The sequence below is a fragment of the Chanos chanos genome, chromosome 11 (genome assembly GCF_902362185.1).
Source record: "Chanos chanos chromosome 11, fChaCha1.1, whole genome shotgun sequence".
NCBI lineage: Eukaryota > Metazoa > Chordata > Actinopteri > Gonorynchiformes > Chanidae > Chanos > Chanos chanos.
In genome coordinates this window covers 12,966,357-12,982,234 of record NC_044505.1, presented here as the reverse complement: position 1 = coordinate 12,982,234, position 15,878 = coordinate 12,966,357, and the positions used below count along the sequence as shown (strand labels likewise).

At 39.9% G+C, this 15,878-nt stretch overlaps 1 pseudogene; it reads right to left on the bottom strand.

Annotated features, from left to right (window-relative positions):
• Positions 1 to 15,878, bottom strand: part of LOC115823664 (CD209 antigen-like) — an 80,753-nt pseudogene that overhangs the window by 44,299 nt on the left and 20,576 nt on the right.

Sequence of the window (15,878 nt, the reverse complement as noted above, 5' to 3'; positions counted from 1 at the left end):
TGATACATTGGCCGAACGCAAGTTGATCTTGTAAGCAAACTATTTGCTTTGTGCAAGAAGCGCCATCTAGCGATCGTTGTGTGTCAGTAACAGTGTCCTTGTCTAATGACTCGGCGATCTTTTGATCATCTAGCCGCGCTTTAAGTAGGTAAAACTAGCACGTCGCTCCTAGGAGGAAGTCACAGCGGTCAAATGACCGGCACTCGGCACTTCAAGGTATAAGTAGGTCAAACCGGCACGCCGCTTCTAGTGTTAAAAGAACAGTTGGGTTGTTAATTTACAGAGTTTTGTACATAATTTCATAATTTTCAAAAAACTAAAAACCATAACATTAGGATTTTTTTTCTTTAACATTGAGGGAGTTGTTCTTCATCAGTGCATGGTTTTGAGGCTGTGTGGGGTGATGCATTAATATGGGGAGGAATTAAATGTATGTCATTTCTTCTGCTGACTGAATAAAAGCTTTTTGTTAAAAATCAAATCACACTCTCTCTCTCTCTCCCTCTCTCTCTCTCCTGTTCCTTTCTGCTGCATATGACCACCAGGTCTCCTCTGTCTCAGCAATACTGCCTGCCCTCCCTCCAGGTCTTCTTCTGAGTAGAAATGTAGTGATGCCGTAAGGACTGTACAACTGTTAAACCGTTCCGTGTTATGGCACAGCGAAAACTGAACTTGATCTCCTCCTCGTGCATAAAGCATTCCGCCTTAATCCAATGTGTTAGTCACGTCTGTACAGGAATGGAGGCATGAAATGGGAACAAATTGCCTGTCTCCTCTCAGTTTTGTTTATTTTCTCTTTCTCTCTCCCCCTCTCTCTCTCTCTCTCTCTCTCTCTCTGACAAATAAATTCTGTACATTTTTTGTAAAGCTGTTCGGTGCAAGGTGTATACAGCAGAGTAAATGCTTCTGGAATGTTCTCTAAATCTTTTCGGTCTGGTATCACGCTACCACTGAGACTCACTCCCACTCTCTAACTCATTATCTAAGCCACCTATCCTAATTAGCTTAAATCTGACTGGTAAAAAAAAACAATGTACAGCCTGCTAAATGCATGACACTCTCTTCCTCTTTCAAAGTAACCACTTCTGTTTCCCGAAACCAGATGTTTTTTTGCAAGGCTTAAAGTTAAAGTTAATTTTAGTAATCACGTGAATTTTGTCCATTCAGCCGCTCTATCAATAAATAACAGAGAAATGAAAACAAATGGAAACTAACAAGGGCACTCGGAGAGCGCAGTTCTCCTCCGAGGCCAAATCTCACAACGAGAACGGAAGTGGAAAATAATAGGCGGATCCACCCAGCCCGTGATTCGGATTTAATGAGTTCTTCCCTGGCCCACTCTACGCACTTCCAACAAGCTTCATGAAAATCGGCCCCATAGTTTTTTTTTTTTTTCCGTAACCCTGCTGACAAACAGACAGACGAACCAACAGAGAAACAAACAAACCGCACCAAAACCGTAACCTCCTTGGCGGAGGTAATAAATATGATTTTCACATTCATTCTGCATTTGACAGAATATTCTCTCACTCTCAACACAGAGATGTCACGCCCTGGTCCCTCTGTCTCCTGTGTCCCCTTTTTCATTTGTTCTCCCTCTAGTGTTGGGTCTGGGTCCTGTTTTCACCGTTTTCTCTTGTTCTCCCCCCTTCTGTCAGTTTTTGGTTCAGCCCTGTTTAGTCTTTGTTCAATTATTGTTCACACCTGTGTTTAGTTTGTTATACCTTGTTTAGCCTTGTTTAGTTTGTTATAAGTACTCCTTGGTTTTCCCTATTTCTTTGTTCTGGCATTGTTTGGAGTTTTCTTCCTTGTCATGTTTATTTTCTCGGTCTGCTATGGTCTTGTTCTGTAAGTCTTTGAAATTCTTGTTAAAATAAAACTTATCTGCATGTGCATCCAGCCTCTTTCTAGATATGTGACAAAAGACTGGACTTATATAAGGTGCTTAGCAAGTTTCAGTCAAATCCACAATAAAATATTTACTCACCCAAATCAAAACATTTTCTCTGAAGCTCATCCTTCTCCTTCTTGTCAGTCAATCCAGTTTAACTATTTAGATACTTTATTAGAATTTTTCTGCAACTGGTTCCTAATAATAATAATAATATTTATTTAGAGCCCAATATTACTGTTTATAGTCTCAAAGGGCTTTACATGTCTATAACAAAGTCAAATCAAAATTATATCATGCATAAGTTCGAGAAAATAGATAAGTCTTTAGTTTTGTTTTAAAGGTATTGAGAGACTTTGCCTCTCTAACCTCTTTAGGTATACCATTCCAGAGGAAGGGAGAGCGGTAGGAAAAGGCTTGGTTGCCAGCGGACTTCTTTTTAACTCTTGGAATGACTAATAATCCAGGATCTTGAGAGCGCAGGGTGCGAGGTGGGTTATAGGGTGTAATTAAGTCAGACAGGTAGGAAGGCGCAGGCCCATGTAAAATTTTATATGCTAATAAGAGGACCTTAAAATCTGCCCTTGCATGAATTGGGAGCCAATGAAGGGAAGCCAGAACAAGGCTAATGTGATCAAACTTCTATGTTCTGGTCAGAATTCTAGCTGCAGCATTCTGGACCAGCTGAAGACTATTGGTACTAGAGGCAGGCAGGCCAAAGTACAGAACATTGCAGTAATCGAGGTGAGACGTGACGAATGCGTGAACAATGGTTTCTGCATCAGCCATACTTAGAAAGGGCCTAATTTAGCAATGTTACGGAGGTGATAAAAGGCAGTTTTGGTTGTGTTCTTGATATGAGTGACTAGCGAGAGACTAGAGTCAAAAATCACACCAAGGTTCTTAGCTGAAGAGTTTTTAGAGATGATGCAGTTGTCAAAATTTAGAGTTAGATCACTAAAAAGATGCTTATGCGTAGGGGGACCAATGACCAGCATTTCAGTCTTGCCTGCGTTAAGCATCAGGAAATTTGAAGACATCCAGCCCTTAATAGCACAAAGACATGCCTCAAGGTTAGCCAATTCAGAGCGCTCATTATGCTAGATAGGTAAGAAAATCTGAGTATCACCAGCATAACAATGGAAGTTAATGTTGTAACTACGAATAATGTCACCCAAAGGGAGCATGTCATAGAGAATAGAAGAGGCCCAAGGACTGATCCCTGAGGAACACCATAGTTAAGCTTACGGTATTCAGAGGTCACATTATTATAGTGGACACATACAGTGGTTCCTCCCTCCATTTATTGGTGAAACTGGTTTGTAACTGGTTCCTCCCTTTAGCCACTTTGTTGTAGCTGGCTTCAAACTGGTCTCTGTTTAGGGTTAGGTTTTTGTGCCTGATTTGTAACTGCTTTCTCTCTCAATGAATGCAAGTGCAGGTAAATCTCAAAGGTGAGCACAGGGAACAACAAGGCTAACATGGAACAAAGCTAACGTTGTCTTTGCAAGGCACTTTAGAAAACACAGGGGTGTATGTACACACAGAGACACAAAGGGGAAACAAAATGAGGAGATGCAAACAACAATTAGGTCACGAGATGATCAGACAGATAATGAGGTAAACTGGGCTCTGATTGGTAAGTAGTTTAGACATAGAAAAGTGTCTTCTGGTCATTTTTTTTTCTTTACACATGACAAATAAATTTGGCAGAAGTATAGTTCAGAAAAATAATTTGTAATAATGATCAATAATTCTCACAAATAATTAAACTTCACAGTATTCTTACTGTTTGTGTGTGTGTGTGTGTGTGTGTGTGTGTGTGTGTGTGTGTGTGTGTCATTGTTATTATGATCTCATTATCATCACTTATGACTTTGTCTTCTCACAGATCCAGTACGCACTAAGAGCACACGCTTGATCTCTCCAGCTCTCTCCAGGGTTAGTTTGATGTTCGATAGCAATACAGTCCTGATCCCCGTTAAAACTGCCAGGCTGACCCTTAAGCCAGCACCTGTAATCACAGAGAATCAGTATTTCTGCCAGACCTACAGAGTAAATAAATGTCTCATGATCAGAGTTAAATGCAGAGATCTTTTTACCCAGTGGTCAGTGCTGTGCCGTCCACCCATTTCCACACCCCCTCTGTGACATCAGTCAGACTGATCCAAGCATGGTCAGTTTTTCTCAAGTTGAATGTAAACTCCTGTTAAAATGTCACACAGTTATAATGTATCGTTTTACTATCACTCCAACCGCATGACTTTCTCCCTGTACCTCACCTGTCCCTCTCTGCTGTTTATGATCACCAAGTCTGCTCCTCTGTCTCTGCTGTGCTCTCTGCTCTCACTCACGTCTTCTTCTCAGTAGAGATGTAGTACAGACTGGAGCTGAAGTACCTCCATCCTTGCTTAGCATAGGAATCTGTTCATGTTATGTAAGAGATAATGTACAGCGAGCCAGTCATTACAGCAAAATAAACCACGACAGGGTGATACAGGAGCCAGACGTGAAGCGGAATCACCCTGAATAAACATTATCCTGCTTATTACATGGCTGTTTACTAAAGAAATCAATAATCTGATGCAAAATATTGATTTAAAAATTATTTTAGTGATTTAAAAATGCTTTTATTGCTTCCGCTAAAAAAAGAAAAAAATAGTTCCATAGCAATGGTCTGTTAGTCATAGCAGCAGTCTGCTATACAGAAATAACAGACCGTAGAATGCTGTAACTGACCAATCAGAATTGAGTATTCAACAAAGCCGTATAATAAATTTAAAGAAAGTCTTGTGAATATGGAAACCTCAAAGGTCTGTAATATCACACACACAAAACTGAACTTGCATCATTCCGGCCTAATTCAGTGTACTAGTTACATGTGCGGGAATGAAGGCATGAATATGTTTTTTTTTATATATATATTAAAGGTAAACCATCAGTCTGCTTTTGTACTGAAGTTGAAGAGTCAGCCCAAATTTTCTTGGTCTAGATCGCCATTCGCTTTCATTTCATCTCATTTCATCTCTCTCTCCCTCTCTCTCGCTCTCTCTCTCTCTCTCTCTCTCTCTCTCCTTCTTCTTCTTCTTCTTCTAACATTGTGTGGAAAACAATATATTCCCTACATAATTTTAAAACTCATTAGAACAATGTGTAAACAGTTAAGTGAATGTTTCAGGAATGTTCTCTAAATCTCCTCTGTCTGTTATCGCACTACCACTGAGACTCACCACATTCTAAGTCACCACCATCATAATCTCTCTTCCTCTTTCCAGTGACCATTTTCTTCCTTGGAATTGAGCTTTTGCAGTGCTGAAAGTTAAAGTTTACTTCAGAGGTCACTTGTTTGTAAGCTTTGCTGATTCAGTCACTCTTACATGTCAGAGAAAATTAAAAATAAAATCAAAACACGTGGAAAAGCTGTTTCCCCCTGCATATGACACAATCAGCTCCTACTCAGTACACAAAAACAAAACAAATAGAAAGCTCTGAATGGACTAATTAGAAATCCACAATAAAATATTCACTCACCCAAATCAAGAACTTTTCTCTGAAGCTCATCTCTCTCCTTCTCCAGCATCGACATGTTTACAGCCATAGAGTGATAAGAGACCTGCAGCTGGTCTCTCTGATCAGTCATATTATTGTAACTGGTCTGTAACTGGTCTCTCTATGGTCAGTTTATTGTAGCTGGTTTGTAACCTGTCTCTCTCTATGGTCAGTTTATTGTTATTGGTTTGTAACCTGTCTCTGTCTATGGTCAGTTTATTGTGACTGGTTTGTGACCTGTCTTTCTCTATGGTCAGTTTATTGTAGCTGGTTTGCAACTGGTGTCTATGAACACATAATCCTATGACAGCAGCCAGCAGGAGAACACACAGCAGCCCCAGACAAACTGCAGCCAGTCTGTAGTATCTGTTAACTGAGGAGAGGATGAGAATAAATTTTGTATGTAAACTTTCATCCTTTTACTCTACGTTTTTGCAGTAACATTACTGGGGTGTTACTCTTTTATTTTGGTTAATGCTGTCATTTCGTCTGAGACATATAAATACACACACGTGAGAGGCTGAAAGCATGCAAATGAAATACATGTGCATTTACATGTTGTTTTTTTTTTCTTTTTGTTTTTGTTTTCTTTCTAAGTGTAAAGGAAATTTGGAGTCTCCTTATGGAGAGTTGCTAAGTATCAGAGACAACAAACATCAGATGTGATGAATTAATCTCATATTACATGCAGCATGGGAGAAGTACACCTCTGAGAAGAAATGCAGTTCACTCTAGAGTGTGCAGTTCTCTAACTTGAAAAGAGAGGTACATCATTTTTATATAGAATGAGATGAATGAGATAAAAGAAAAAAAAAAATCTTATTGAGGTGGCGTGATGTGGGGGTGGGACTGATCTGTGTAACTGTTTGAACTCTGTCGCACAACATCTTCTCGAAGGTAAACCTGCAGAGTCAACCCAAAATGACCCCCAACCCCCCACCCCTGAACTAGCCCTGACCTTCCTTATCCTGTAGGTGCCTGGGGGTCTCAATAGCAGATGTCAGCATTAAAGATTAAAAAGACTTAATCTTAGCGATCGCACGGACACACTGTGAGCAGTGGATTTGACCTCTGCATTTAACCCATCCTTACACGCCAGTAGTGAGTACACATATACAAACACACACACACACACACACACACACACACACACACTAGGCACAGGAGCATTTATACTATTTTTCTTTTTTAAGAATGTTACAAACACACTGACTATTATGCTCTTTCTTGCTTGGTCTATGTCTCTCGCTCTCTCTCTCTCTCACTGTCAGTCTGTCTTTCACTCTTTCATTGTCTCTCTCCCCTCTTTCATATCTTAGTGTTTATAGTCTCGTCATCTTCAACTAAAGCTGTATTATCATATGTATGAGGTTCATAGGCATTGTCCATTCTGTTTTACTGAGTAATACTGATGTTACAGTGAAGAGTCTGTGAGAGTTCTACAACCTCTCGCTGTCTGTGTGACCTGTTATATTTGACAGTCCTTTTAAATAAGACACATTAGAGCTTCCCCCATCTCTCTCTTAGCATATTCTATATTTTCATTTTAACGTCTTTCTGATGCATTTTTGTGTCAGGGCTGCAAAGCTGAAGGGTGTGTCCAAGTAAACTGTCTTCATTTTATTGCTCAATTTGTGTGATATCGAGAACTGAATCTATTTTAATCTAATCTAGTATACATACACACACACACACACACACACACACACACACATATATATATACAGAGAGAGAGAGAATGATTCTCTGTGTTGTTTCAGGTCCTGGCTTAAAAGGATCATGGGTAATACAACTGAAGATATAATGAGATGCTCTTGGATTCATGTGCATAACTTTTGCATATTCAGCCAGTATAAAATGAAAACAACACAACAACAGCAACATAAATATTATGAGCTTATTAATTAAACGAATTCCTGTCCCATACTGGTCTCCCAAGGTGAGAATTAAGAGATCATACTGAGAGATCAGAGTGACGCTGCATGGTTTGAACAATGGTCTATAATCAGAGGACAAAAACGGAAACATGGAAATTGGATTGAAGTTCTCGATATCAAACAAATTGAGCAATAAAATGAAGACTTGGACACACCCTTCAGCTTTGCAGCCCTGACACAAAAATGCATCAGAAAGATGTTAAAATGAAAATATACAATATGCTAAGGGAGAGATGCGGGAAGCTCTAAATGTCTAGTGGTCATGACACTTTGGTGAATCTGGTAGTCTGTCCCTCTAGAACTTCCTCTTTTCAGTGCTGAGTGTGTCTTATTTAAAAGGACTGTCAAAAATTAAAAGTCACACAGACAGCGAGAGGTTGTAGAGGTCTCACACACTCTTCACTGTAACATCAGTATTACTCAGTAAAACAGAATGGCCAATGCCTATGAACCTCATACATGTGATAATACAGCTTTAGTTGAAGATGAAGAGACCTTAAACACCAAGATGTTCAGAGTCACTGGAGGACCTCAGTATTCAGGTAAGCATATACAGTCTGAGACATAGCATGCAGTCTGTTTCTTATCTAAAGCATGTGTGTGTGAAAGAGAGGGAGGGAGGGGAGAGAGACAATGAAAAAGTGAAAAACAGAATGAGAGAGAGAGACAGACTGACAGAGATATAGAGAGATACAGAATACAGATACCAAGCAAGAAAGAGCATAATAACCGGCGTATTAAACCGGGGTAACATTATTAAAAAAAAAAAAAAAACTAACTTTTCTTTTTCATATCCTCTGTGATCGTTTTCTTGAATATCTTTAGTTAAGTCAGTTACATTTACTGAGAAACTGGAAGAATGGAAAATGTGTTGTGGTCAGGAGAGGCAAACCAGGCAAATGTTTGGGGCCCCCCAAATACATTTGGGAAAAGGGGCCCCCAATGGCCACTCTTATTGGCATATTTTGCAATGACAACTATAAACCCCCTTAAACCTCCCATAATGGCGCTATACAATGTACCGCTGTCGCCCCCCAAAAAAAACCCTAAGTGGGGCCCCCTCTAGCTACCGCTAGTATTATTGTGAGTTGATATTTGACTTTACATGTGTACATGTTGCTCCTGTTTGATGTTACATGTTGCCTCTCCTTTGTTGTTCAAATATTCAGACTTTAGGGTTTCCGTCAGCCGGTAGTTACCAGAGTTTGCGTGGTAAAATTGATTAAAAAAAAACAACTGATAAATTAAAAGCTTGCCGGTCAAAATGTCCGGTAACAATGCTCAAATAAAACATAGCTATAACGAAGGCTATCTCTAAACAGGACATTTGTGTTTTGAAGTCCATCCTCAATGGGTGACTTTGCAAGCAATAGAAGCAGTAAACACAGGAACACACTTAGAAATAAAAAAGTGCACACACTTTCATTTGCATGCTTTCAGCTTTTCATCTGTGTGTATTTATATGTCTGAGACAAAATGACAGCATTAAAAAAATAAAAGAGTATCACCCCAGTAATGTCACTGTAAAAATGTAGAGTAAAAAGGATGAAATTTAACATACAAAACTTATTCTCATTCTCTCTTCAGTTAACAGATACTACAGACTGACTGCAGTTTGTCTGGGGCTGCTGTGTGTTCTCCTGCTGGCTGCTGTCATAGGATTATGTGTTCATAGACACCAGTTGCAAACCAGCTACAATAAACTGACCATAGAGAAAGACAGGTCACAAACCAGTTACAATAAACTGACCATAGAGAGAGACAGGTTACAAACCAATAACAATAAACTGACCATAGAGAGAGACCAGTTACAGACTAGTTACAATAATATGACTGATCAGAGAGACCAGTTACAGACCAGTTACAATAATATGACTGATCAGAGAGACCAGCTGCAGGTCTCTTATCACTCTATGGCTGTAAACATGTCGATGCTGGAGAAGGAGAGAGATGGGCTTCAGAGGAAATTTCTTGATTTGGGTGAGTGAATATTTTATTGAGGATTTCTAATTAGTCCATTCAGAGCTTTCTATTTGTTTTGTTTTTGTGTACTGAGTAGGAGCTGATTGTGTCATATGCAGGGGGAAACAGCTTCTCCACGTGTTTTGATTTTATTTTTAATTTTCTCTGACATGTAAGAGTGACTGAATCAGCAAAGCTTACGAACAAGTGACCTCTGAAGTAAACTTTAACTTTCAGCACTGCAAAAGTTCAATTCCAAGGAAGAAAATGGTCACTGGAAAGAGGAAGAGAGATTATGATGGTGGTGACTTAGAATGTGGTGAGTCTCAGTGGTAGTGCGATACCAGACAGAAGAGATTTAGAGAACATTCCCGAAACATTTACTTAACTGTTTAGTAGAGATGGCCCCGATCCCAATCCGAGTCATTTAATATTTCGTATCTGCCGATACCAAGTCCCAGTCCGATACTTGTATTTTCCTAGATAACACAGTTGCACAGTGCACATTTCAAGTACATTAAAGTCATTAAAACCAGTTCAGTGTATATGCTTGACAACTGAATAGCAATGCACTAAGAAAAAAATTGCCTGCGACCAAGCCGTTCCTTTTTTTTTTTTTTTTTTTTTTAATTCCTTTTTTTTTTTTTTACAAAACAACAAAGTAAACCTTCTTGTAAAGCTCTGGTAGAGCAGTGTCTGAAATGTAGTGTCGAGAAGGTAAGGCGTGCTGTGGGAGTTATACCAGGAAATATCCATAAATGATTGATTTTATTTAGTCTTACAATAGTTCAAGTGGTTAAGTTGTCTAACTGTCAGTTACGTTGATGCTTTTGCTGAAAGCCTCTTTTTTTGTATGCTATTGTTATCAATCCTTAGAGACTGCATTGCTCTCTGTGGTTGTTAGTTTAGGCTACCTCGCATACATCACATACAGCTGTCACAGCCTGCACCTCAGTTTGGACTTTTAGTTTGTCATGTCTTTGTGTGCCTGATCTATGTCTGTCTCCGCCCCTCACCTGTTCCCGTTTGTCTAATTATTAACCTTGTTAATTTCTACCAATCCTGTGTTGCCCTGTTTAGTTCTCCCTCTATTTAAGTCCTAGTGTTTTCCTTGTCCTTTGTCTATCGTTGTTTGTGTTTTGTGCACACTGTCATGCTGCACCTTTTTGTTATCGGCTTTCGTTATTAGTTTGCACTTGTATTTTAATCTTCTTTTGTCAGTAAAGTCTTCCGTTTGTCATCTTCTACCATCGTGTCTTGCACTTGGGTCCTGCACCACACCACCAGCGTGACAACAGCTAAAGCGTTAGGTGTTTCAATTCTGAAATAATACCTTGGTTGGTATTAGCAGCCTTGAGGATTAATGTCGTCAGATTATGCTGATCTTAAAGAACGTTTAAATTTAAAAGTTAAAAGGAAACCCGTTCACCTGGAACGTTCGCCTCAATTTGCCGAATTTGAACGGCCTCTTTATTCGCTACCACATGGGCTGGTCATCCAAAGCGATTAATTCAATTACGCTCTTGAAAATCTTTTTTGGCCTTGTCGCTGTCTCCAGGAAATTTATCTCTCCTTTAAAAAGTATATCCTCCAATGTGTGTTGCTTCCGAGCAGCCTTTGCCTGTGTTACCTGAGTGAACTCACTGTATTCCGCTGAGTGTTTATTTTTTAGGTGCCGTACTAAAGTGGTAGTGGCCTTTTGAACGCAGATCTGTGTCACTACCGCCTTGCGAAATGCTCGCATTGCAAACATTACAAGTGACTTTCAGAGTGCTTTCGTTACCCAATTTAAAACATATCCACACTGCAGAGATTTTAGCCGCGTCCTGCCACAAATTATGCTCTCCGTTTATGACACCTGTGTGACAGCTGATGTCAAAAAGAGGATCATGCTTAGGGTCGGGCTCAGTAAAGCCGATACGATCAGTTAAAAATGCTTTGATCTGCCCCAATACCGATCTTTGAGATCGGATCGGGACATCCCTACTGTATACACTTTGTTCTAATGAGTTTTAAAATTAGGTAGGGAATGGAGAGAGAGAAAGAGAGAGAGAGAGAGAGAGATTAAATTAAATTAAATTAAATTAAATTAAAGTGAAAGTGAAAGTGAAAGTGAAAGGAGGTCTAGACCAAGAGGTTTTGAGCTGATTCGCTTTAGTAGAAAAGCAGACCGATGGTTTATCTGTAAAAAGAAAAAAAATCATGCCTCCAACACTTGTGACTTATACACTGGATTAGGCCTGAATAATGCAAGTTCAGTTCTGGGTGTGTGGTAATACAGAATGGCTTAAAAGACCTTTGAGGTTTCCATATTCACAAGACATTCTTTATATATAATGTGAACAGATTCCTACACTAACCAAGGATGGAGGTACTTCAGCTCCAGTCTGTACTACATGTCTACTGAGAAGAAGACATGGAGTGAGAGCAGACTGGACTGCAGAGACAGAGGAGCAGAACTGGTGATCATAAACAGCAGAGAGGAACAGGTAACAGAGAGAGCGAGAAAGAGAGAGAGAGAGAGAAAGAGGGACGTTGATGTACTTCAGTAGAAGATTTTTATTATGTGTCGTTTGAACAGGAGTTTGCCTTCAGGCTGAGAAGTGATGACAATGCCTGGATTGGTCTGACTGATGATGTCACAGAGGATGTCTGGAAATGGGTGGACGGCACAGCACTGACCACTCGGTAAAAGATCTCTGTATTTAACTCAGATCATGGGACATTTAATAACTATGAACATATTTGTCGATATGTGAAATATATGACATATAGTGATTCTTATAAAAATAGGGTTTGTTTTTTTCAGATACTGGCTTAAGGGTCAGCCTGACAGTCAAACAGGAAATCAGGACTGTGTTGCTATTGACCATAAAGCGGATCCTTTGGAGAGTTGGAGAGACCAAGAATGTGGCATTAAACTGTGCTGTATCTGTGAGATTGGAATATTCAGCTGAGTGAAGTGATAAAATACACAAAATATACAAATTAAATAATAATCACATATACATGTAATAATCACATACACACATGATTATTATTATTTTTTGTTATTATTATTCTTTTGCATGATGGAGTTTGCTGTGAATCATCCTTACCATTGCTGCTGTTTTATATCCAGGACTCCCCTTTTCTGTATAGGGACAAATGCAGGGACTTTGGATGTGGCAGTTTAACACTGGCACAGCCTGTGTCTTGACCTGACGTTTATTGAAAACACTTAACTGTTTTGGCTTTCGAGATAGTGAAAAGAATCATGTAATGTAATGTAGTTCAGAATGTTTACAGTAATTTGTTTTTTGGTTAACGAGCATGCCAAGCATTTACAAATTTTAAATTGGCGATAATACAAGGGGAAAGTGATGGTGACACTTGTGATAATGTCCCGCTGACTAAAATTGTAATTACGTGTTGTTGGAAAATGAATGTTATGTCATGGAATATATTTCGTTTAGGGAAAAATATTCAATTAACTGTAATGTTGTGACGGAAGGTCTGTAGTGGGGAGGGTACGTAACCTATTCGATAAAGCGGAAAGAGGCCACAAGGGGAGGGCAAAAAGAGGCGCCAACTTCACACAGCATGGGCAGGGAAGCTGACAAAAAGGAATATCAAACAAAACAATCTAGGCTACCTGTTGTCCTTCGCGGTGTCGTCCAGGGGAAACCGTCAAAATATTTGCGGATTATTTATAACGTTCGTCCTCGGTGTAAAAAATTGATTTTGCCTACGGACCCGTTTCATTCTTTTTTTTCCCGTTTGTTCTGTTTCGAGTTAAGATAACACATTTTTCCTTTTCCTTTTTGAGGCGTATACTTTTCTGAAGAGACTATTCGTGAGAAAGCGAATGTTTTTTTAGGAGGGGGGGCGTTGGCAAGGATTGATCTAAATGGTGTAAAGGCGAGCCAAACCTTTCTCCTATGAACTGTAAGGAAATGATGGGAATGGACTGAATGAGAACCCTAGTTTGAAGTGATATCTGAGTTAACAACCTCCAATCGTGTCATTTGCGTTTAATTCGGTTATTATTTTCCCACGCCTGTCAGAGTGTTGGAATCTCTGTAGTGATCCCGCGTTTCGTTCCCTAGAGCTACAAATTGTTTATTTAAATAGGTGTTTCTTTGTTATAGAATGATGGTCCATGTCCACAGAAGTTAATAGAGATATGTATTTAAGTGTTCTAGAACAAGTACACAGATATTGTCATTAACAGAGTTTACATGGAGAGAACCCAGTTTTGTAAGCTTGGCATAAAATGAATGAGAAAGATGTTGAGATGAACATACCTTAAGATAAGAGACAGATACTGGAGACTGTAAATGCTTTGATGAGTACATATTTCCTTTAATGTTATTGTCTCTGGTGTATCACATTTTTAAAGCTCATCCTCATTAAATTTATTTTGTCTGATTCTCTGGTGTCAGTTTAAATCTTCCTTGTGAAATGGCTCCCTCTGCTGTGATTCATATCAAAGAGTCTTCAGCTTCTTCCTGTAGTCCAACAGCTGAACAGCAGGGGAAGCAGCTGATCCTGATCTCAGCACATGCCCAGTGAAAACTGACAGAAAACACAGTGGAGCGGTTGAACAGTTAACACATACTCTGTATACCATACTTTCTGTCCAGTTTGTGCTAAACGTTTTCTGCTTTTTTCGCTTTGCATTTTGTATGGGTGTAAATGTTTGACTGAAAACAAGACTGCACAGCCCATCAAAACACTGTCCCAGAAAGCCGTTGATCTGCTTTTTCACGTGTTCTACATTAGACCTTCACAATCCAGATTATCACATCATTCTTTAATTGGGCTAAAATAATTTCTGATGAGATGTGACTTCGTGTTGATTATCAGGTCATGATCATGTGATGGTATGGTCTTACTGGGTCGTCTCACACTCACACATGTACTCACTCTCTCTCTCTTTCTCTCTCTCTCTCTCTCTCTCTCTATCTTATTTGACAGTCTGCTGTAGTGCAATATGGGTCAAGTCTCACTAATGACATTATAGTCTACCATGGTGTTTGTCATGTTTTTCATAATCAATAACCAACTTTAAATTGGTGTGCCTTGACGTTCTGATTGGACCTTTGATGCTCCTTGTCCCCAGAAAGGTTGAAAACCTCTGCTCTACATTACTGGAGTCAGTCATGGAGCAAAAGAACATAAAAATCATCACCATCTAGTGGCAAAAATGATAAAAGCTACAACATACATGTACATGCTGTCTCTTTATTTCTTGCCACTTTCTCAAAAGGCAGCCTTAAATCATATCACAACAATAAATGCAAAAATATAAAATTACTAATTTACAAAAAAGGAAAAGAAAAAAGAAAAAAAAGACCCCTCAGAAGCCATTGCTTCTAAGATGGCGGCACAACCAACCCTTGAAGAAGAAGAAGTACTTTGTCACATACACTGAGCAGTGAGCAGTGAAATGGAGCCTCTGCATTTAACCTATCCAGTGAGCAGTGAGCACACATACTACAAGCTAGAGGGAGTGGACAGCCGCTAGCACTGCCTGGGGATCAACTCCACACAAACATGGGAAGAACATGCAAACTCCACACAGAAAGGACCTGGGACAGCCAGGATTGGAACACTTCTTGCTGTGAGGCAACAGTGCAAACCACCGAGCCACTGTGAAGCTGAGAAGAGTGTGCCGAAACCCGACCCCTCCTAGTACCGATACAACAGTGCATTCGTTTTACTCAGCTGTTTCAACATCAACGTCTTTGTTTTCGTGTGGAATTAATCCCCATAAGCATGGGAAATACGTATACAATCGTCAGTTCCTCTTGAACATCGGCAACAAGAACCATTGCTACGAGAAACACTGGATCAGAGAGCTGAGTGTACTCGACAAACTTGGTCTGCTACGCCCAATAGGCCCAAAGGACACCACAGTCTTGCAAGGAACTACGGCAGTAACGAAACATCAAAAGCGGTGTGACAGGACTCGGAAGCGGGGCAAGCATGGAGGAGTGCAGGCTAGACTAGCAGCTAACCCAAACAAGCCAGCAGTTCTGACAGTAATGCTAGCCAATGTTTACTCACTGGACAATAAAATGGACCACATCAGACTTTCAAGAGCTTAATGTGAGAGATTGTTGTGATTATGTGTTTACCGAGACGTGGCTGAATAAAAACTTCAAGAATACCGTGATCCAGCTGGATCAACAGTCATTTTACAGACAATAAGGACACACGCCGCATTTGGCAAGGTTTCCGGACCATGACAGACTATAAATCCACCCCTCAAACATGCCACAGTGACCCCCTCCTTTCCAGACAGACTCAATCATTTTTACACGTGTTTCAAGGCCTCTAATAACACCACAGTGCAGAAATGTACACCAGCAAACAGGTATTAAAACTGTCCTCAGCCACGTTGAAGAGAGCCTTCTCTAATGTTAATCCTCGAAAGGCTGCTGGTCCAGATAACATACCTGGATGCATCCTCAAGGACTGTGCAGAACAGCTGAAGGATGTCTTCACAGTCATCTTTAACATCTCCCTCAGCCAAGCAGTAGTGCCCACCTGCC